The sequence below is a fragment of the Protobothrops mucrosquamatus genome, unplaced genomic scaffold, assembly GCF_001527695.2.
Source record: "Protobothrops mucrosquamatus isolate PMUCROS unplaced genomic scaffold, P.Mucros_1.0 scaffold_253, whole genome shotgun sequence".
NCBI classification, from domain to species: Eukaryota; Metazoa; Chordata; class Lepidosauria; order Squamata; family Viperidae; genus Protobothrops; species Protobothrops mucrosquamatus.
The window spans coordinates 621,361-629,029 of record NW_015386329.1 but is presented as its reverse complement, the minus strand read 5'-3'; positions in this window follow the sequence as shown (position 1 = coordinate 629,029).

The following is a 7,669-nucleotide window of genomic DNA, read 5'->3' as shown; positions in this document are numbered from 1 at the left end:
AAACTTCATAAAATGAACTCTTTCATGTGAGAAGTTTATTTTTATTGGTAAAATATTAAATAGTATACAGAATTAAAAACTGCACATACACATTTGAGAAATAAGTCTTGGACAAATTTTATGCTTGTTCCTGAGATTCCCTACATTTAACTCCAGTAGCTGTGCACAGTACAAACATCCATAATATAATTATTTTCACAAAGTATTACAAAGTTTCTGTAACTCTGTCATATATATATAAGATATATATATATATATATACTCAAACACTCTCTCATGCATTTTTATCACTCATATCCATATACCTTGCACACATACATATGATACTCATTTGTATGTATGTAAGAAAGGGGGAAATGTCCAGTTCCAGCAATTGTGGAAAATTAATTAGCGATTTAAGACTTTGATAGGAAACCAGGAATTGCTTTTGAATTTTCCCATTCGGCTTTAGGTCTATTTCAAATGCTCCTAGAATTAATTTCAGATTATAGACTTCTGCAGTTGTGTATAAGAGCATAAACCAGACCTATACCTCTCATCTATAAATGTATCATTTCCATTCTTGGGAGTAAGATCATCTAGTTTTTCCATTTTCTACTTTGAATAAGAAATCCTTTTTTGGGCTAAATCAATAGCAGACATTCCTTTCCCAGCAAGAGTGAGCAGAAAACGTTTCTCCCAACAATGTGACAACAGGGGAGTACTTGCCCCATCTATTCAATAAGGCAGACAATATTGAATGTTCCAGAGTTTACCACAGAGACTATTCTAAGGGATTCTAATATAGATCATCTGATCCCAAACTCTTTCAAATATGGTAGGAGTAAACTCTAATGTATTTTTTGACCTGTTCTCTAACATTTGGGTTCTAAATCATATTTTCATTAACTGAAAATGAGCATGAGTGACCATAGATAGGAAGGGATGTATTTTATTATAGTTGTTACTAAATTCTGTCCATTAAATCAAATTCAATCATAATACAGCCAGACTGGAAATCTATGGAGTACCATTTTTTATTATTTGTAAACATCCCAAATTGGCTTGTTCATATTTTCCCCACCCTGCCCACCGAGTCACTTCAAATACCTTTACAGTAAATAAAGCAAAGAATATTTTGGATGAGAATAAATACAAATAATATGAATATTTTGTAAAGCGTGATTTATACCCAAACACAAAATTTAAGTTGGAGGAAACAAGCAATTACAGAGTTTGAAACTGATCAGCAAATGGCAAAAGTGAGGAAGCTACTGGGAGATCAAAAACTGCCATCCTGGATGGAGTATAATGGACACATTATGTCATGTATCCACTTCATCATGCTTTCTGCTCTATACAAGATAGAAATTTGGAAAGCATAAGAACTGATGGCAAGCTGGTATGTATCCCTTAAAATTCTAAGGAATCCAGTTCTACACCATGACCTAAATATCAGAGAGATTGTTCTCATACAGCATAGCAGCATTCATCCCCTAACAAAGTACCCACAAATCCTTTCCCCACTTTACCAAAAACAAGTGCTTCTGGGGAGCAAAACACCAGGAGTCCATGGATTCCTTTTCCAGACCTCTCATTTGCACTAGATTCTGGAGAAGGAAGAAGCAGTAGGGGTCTGCTCCAATTGATTCCAAGGATTCTGTTTCTCACAGTCTCTCTATACAGATAAAAAAATCTCAAGCATTCCTACTCATAAGTAAGTATTCTATGGGGTTTGCTCCCTATTTACTTGGTAAATTGCTTGTGAATCTGTCTTAAATCCCACTGGGTATGCCAGAAAACTGAAGGGAATGAGCTGGAAGAACTGTTGGTGACCACAAATGCTGGCTTAGCTGATGAGCTAGGCAATACTTGTGGACCTTCCTCCAGAAACAGTGTAACTCAATGCAAATCCTGATGAAGTGCTTCACTTCTTTAAATAAAAATATTTATTAAACTCTTGTTTTCTTTTGGCAAGTGCTTAAAATCAAAGGTTCTTTTCCCCTATCTTGCACATACACATCCCCCAACCCCCAACCAGCAACCACCCAAAAGTGGCTTCTGTGTTCAGTAACAGCTTCCCCCGCCAAATATTCACAAGGATTTTTATTCTGTACCTAAATACATATTTACAGCATAGCAGTCTTCACCTATTTGAGTAATAGGTATTAAAATATTCTAGATATATAAATAAAGCATGACATATTAAAAAAAAGCCCTACCATAATAGATAAGGCAAGAAGAATTAAAAATAAGCTTTCCTGGTGAAAGAATTGTCTGCCTTGTATGCTTCCCTGCAGACAAAATTCCCCCAGACATAAATGCCTAGACTGAGAATTTGGAATCTGACCCAAGATTTTTCAATGCAAAGGACATTTCCAGTGAGGATCAGCCCATTTGTGTTAAGTGCTTTACCCAATGAAAAAAAGAATGAAACCTCAACAAAAGAGGAAACAAAAATGCTTAGCTTTAGCAAGCAACCCACTAAGACCGCACCGATCAAAGGCACGTTATGGATAATAGCACTAAGAAGAAAGGGGTCACCTATACCTATCAGTTACATCCCCACCACTGAACTGCTACATTTAAGTTTTGGGACAGCCTTTGCTACTTGTCTATCAGCACAATCAAACAGGTAATCCAGGGCAAGGGCAGCTTTGAACTATTTGTTCCATCTCTCTGAGCTGTTATCCTATGTCTCTCTAGACTAGAGCAAAAGCAACAGCTAAAACAGGGTGTTTGAGAGAATGGAACCCCAGTGTTTCTGAAAGGCAGCTTTCCTTCCCCTGCAGTGGGCTGCTGCATTTGGGGATATTCTTGGTCATGCTCCTAGCTCAAGTGAATCCGTGATGAATAGAGCTGTACCCCACAAGAATTTACATGAGTACCATAAGGGCATGCCCAGGATTCTCTGCAATGGGCCAGCAGTAGAAGTAACAAAGTGGATGGGGTTCCCTGAAGATTCAACTTTTAAAAAACAATGTATTAAAACACTGACCTTTGTCTGGGCAGCAATTTGCTTCAAAATGTAATATCATTATTCAAACAATGTTCAATGCACTATAAAACTTTCAGAGAGATTATTGCACATAAATGGAACAATCGGTCTTTTCTCTCTTAAACTAAACAATCTGGATAGTGGCTCCAAACATGTTACAAGCATGTTCTAGTATTAAGATGCAAAAATACAACATTTTGGGTACAGAAATTTTGCCTAGGAATAGAATAATCCCAAAACTTTTAAAGCATAGACTTCCATTGGAAAAAATGACACGTTTTTACAGTTTAAATTTTTCTAAACAATTATGCATTAAAAGTTTCCAATCTGTCAAAAAGTCATACATTTTAAGAAAAAGAAAGTACAACCAGAAAATAACATCAACATAAAGAAAGGCAACTGTTTAGTATTACAGTTCCACAGCTCTGTCATCTCTAATGATCCTAAATTTAAAAGTGTTAGAAAGATTATTTAGCTATATTTACCAGATCATTTTTCTTTTTTTTTTAATATAAAACTACACTCAAGTACAAAAATATGTAAACACACTGTACAACCAATGAACAGATAACAAATTAAATTTAAAAACAAGATCAGGTTGCAGGCAACAAGAGCTATGATAGCATAAAACTGAAATTAAGAAAAAGTGGGCAGGAAAAGACCAAAACAAAGCAGAATAAAATTCCTACAAGTAACACAAAAAAATAAATATGATCAAGATTTGGGAATGCTTGATAACAGGACAAATCTCTGATCATAGTTTCAAAGTTTTAATTATTACAACATAACTAAATCCATTCTCTGTTAGACATGAGTATCTACTTATGTCATACAGTATAAAGCTGAAACAAATCTGAAAATCAAGGAACAGGATCCAGTGTTTGAATCTCATGGAAAAATTAAAATATGTATTTTAGTATCTTCTAGTAAAATTAACAGAAATTAAACAATTGTAAATTTGAGTGGGACAAATACCTGAATTTGGTGGACAAGAATCCAAACTAAAAACTTCAGTTTGAAAGGACCGTTTTCAGGACTCTGCAGCCAAGTATTTTGGACAGAAGCCCACACAAATCCATGTCTCGCAGCCTCAAGCAATTCCCTTCTGGAGTTCCAGCTCTTAATACAGAACTGGAACTTGTTCTGGAAGCCTGGGGAAGGGATAGGAAAGTAAACCCTCCAAAGCCCTCTGCAGGGGCTTCAGGCCCAAACCCTTCCAGAATGTCTTGAGAAACTAAGGGTGCAGGTATTGATTTCTCTTGAAAAATACAGTAGAGCTTTTGGCACCAAAATTCCACTTCCACAATTTTGTTTGATACTATCAATTATGAATTGATGGATATAAATCAAAACTTTATATATATTAATATATCACCACACGAAGCAAACAATCAGCACCCTTGCAGACTACTCATATGGATCCGTGTCTGTTTATATTTTTTTGTAATAGTCCTCAAGAGTTGTATCTCAATCTAAGCAACAATCTCTTCTTAGAGTATTTTGGATCAAACAGCAACTTTTTAAGAGGTGGCTTTGAAATCGTTCCACAGAAGGAACTGCAGAATTTGGTAAAAGCCATCTTTATCAATTGAAGATCAGTAACCATAGACAAATTCCCTTAAAAAAAATAGGGTGGCTCCTACTCTGAGCTATAGTCCAGACCCTGTGCTCCATGCAGATGTCTCTGAAGCACACAAGTCCCTGTTTTGGGAACTACTGTTAATTCCTACTCCTAAGATAACTTACCTAAAGTTATTATAGCAAAACATATTTGACTCTCCCAGCATCTGTGTAAATCCTTTAAGAAATCTGCACTCAGATTTGCGCTAATTAGAAGCTTTCATTCATGTGGCATTTGAGTTCCTTGTTCATAAGGAAAGGACATGTAAAAGTCAATCTCTGGTGATTTCGTAGGCATAGCCTGTAGTTTTTTGGGTCAGAATTTGGGAGCAGCTTCCTGTTCCCTTCTGGGCTGTTTTCAGACTCTTTTTAATTCTCAAATGGTCTCCTGTGAAAGTCGGGACAGCAAGGTTTTCAAGTGGAGCCCTGGCTCTTCTTTAATTGAAAACAGCCACATTACATTTTAATCAAATACGATCAAAATTATTTTCCTTATTTTAAAATGTTTTTTTTGTTGTTGTTTTTACTGTTGGAACAAAGGTGTGAACTATCAAAAAAAACCTAACAGGAATATTTTATAATGATAATCTTGACAAATACTTTGAAATACTTTCCTTTGCATAATTCATCAAATTGTAAGTTGTGAAATTCCAATTTCTGAAAACCATCAGAAGTTTTTGAGCTGAAAAGAAACTCCATAACAATTGTTCATGATAAATCAAACTAAGGGTTCCTTTCCTGTATCTCAATATTGATTATATTTCATTTGTGAATTCCAATTATTTTTTTAGCAAATTATTGTTTTCCCTTTAAAATCCAATATTAGATTTCATATGCAGCAAAATTTAAAATGTTAATCATGCAAAACTATATTTCAAACTTTTTATAAGACTGATGAATTCAAATATATCTCACTTTGTCCATTTTGATCACAGTTCTTAAAGTAATACTTAACACTCTTCTAATAAACATACTACACTGTTTATAAGAAATATTAAATATCATTACAGCCCTTACTGTAGACAATATAGCATAAAATACTTTTGGGGAGAGATTATATCTTTTCTTTTTTGTGATGAATGCAAAATGAATAAGAAATTCCTGAACCTGAAACAGAAAATGTAACGTATATAACTCCATTAACATTCTGTACACAGGCTAAATTTTATATATTTCCATAGGAAATAATAAAAGAAAGCATTATTATTTTACTGAAGATGGACCTCCCAAATATCTTCTTTTTTGTAATGAGGCTGCAAGAGATCGCATTCTTTTACTAACTCTCTAGGTATATATAATTTTAACATGTAATAGATCACTGTGGCTTGTGAGAATTTATTTGTCATGGTAATAACTTTTGAATGGCTTTTTGTTGACTCCTGCCAGGCGTAAAATATTTCAGTTTTTGCCATTTTAGAGATATCAGTTTTTTCTTAAAATTCCTCCTCCATTATGACTGATGCAGGAACATAGAGGCACAATGAAAATAATTTTGAAAACTATTGTATAGGATCCGAGTGAAATATACTCCTGTGCGGGTTCATGAACCTTTTTGTTCCTAAAATTCTTTTTAAATTATTTTAAAGACAAGTGACCTTTCTAAACATATAAAAAGTAGGTCAGCAACTGGGTGCAAGAGATGTTCAGAAATGAGATAAGAGAAGCAAGGGACACCTACAATCTGCTTCTTGAATTTGGACTAATTCAAGATGCTCAAGTTCAATCTGGACTAGTTCAAGTGCTCAGAAAAACAACAGAATATTCATCTGAAATGTATTCATTCATATCTTTACATCTTCAAATAGTAACCACTTTAATCTCCACAGAAAATAGGTTCAAGTCATTAATCAGAATGACCAACTGAGCCTCTGGATAACATAGAGTTCCCGATTTAGCTTTGTTTCACCTTGTACAAGGGACCATGCAAATCATAAAATGTCAATGGGCACCACTCAACACCCAGAAGGTCCCCAAACTTCCAGAGAAAGTTTTTGGGATTCATGAGAAATGGCAGAGGGGAGGGGAAACACTTCTGTTGGAGAACAAAATATAACCCAAAATTTCTGGCAAGCAACTGTGTAAAGAACTATTTGCTCTGGCACTTCCTGCCATGAAATTCTTCTCTGATATTAATACTAGCTGTGTAGTTTATAATCTTTGGCTTGTATTTGTTTTAGACAAATTTGTTACTTAAATCTTTATTGCTTCTGCATAAGACTGCAAGAAGCAACAGTCTAGCTTCAGGGAACCTGTTTTGGACACAGAATGTACAAGCTAAACTGCTTTCTGAAGGAAATGTTAAAGCAAAATCACTTTAATTTTTATCATGTACTAGACTGCATAGGATGGTTGCCCGCCATTCCCATTTTGTACCAAAAGAGAATAACATACCTTTTAGTTTTTCAACTCCATTTTAGAAACTAATTAACTAACTCTCTTTATTCTTGAATGTGCTGAATAAAATATGTAAAACCAAAGATTGCAAATGGTTTGTTTTGAGAGGCAACCTGAGGCAGTAACCTATGGCGCTGAAGATATTTTTAACTGCAACTCCCAGCAACCCCTTCCCTTTGCTGTGATGTAGTTCAGCAAAATCTGCAGGGTCACAGGATCCTTTCCCCATAATCATCAGAAAAGGTATGGTTTTTAATCTATCCTCTTTGTAATTTTACAGCCAGATGTGCAAATATCTAAGGATGTAGAAAAATGTGAGGTAGTCACCGATTTTATTTAAAAAAAAAACTAACCCAACTAACTAAAATAGTTGAGGGGGAAAAGATTGATAAAATTAAATATTATAAATCCAGATCATATATTCAGAGCTATATAATCAAGAAATGTTTAAACACCTTAATATTTCTAACCTAGTAATTCAGTCTTCGTTTGCTAATATGATCAAGGGAGTAACTAAAACCTGAAATTATTCTTCAGGCAAATAATCAGCCCGTGTATAATCTAAGGCTCTTGGTTCGATTCAGCTTCATTTGGAAAGAGTGTTCTTCTATTTAGTAAAAAATCATTATTTATGACTATGCTCTCTCTCTCTCTCTCTCTCTCTCTCTCTCTCTCTCT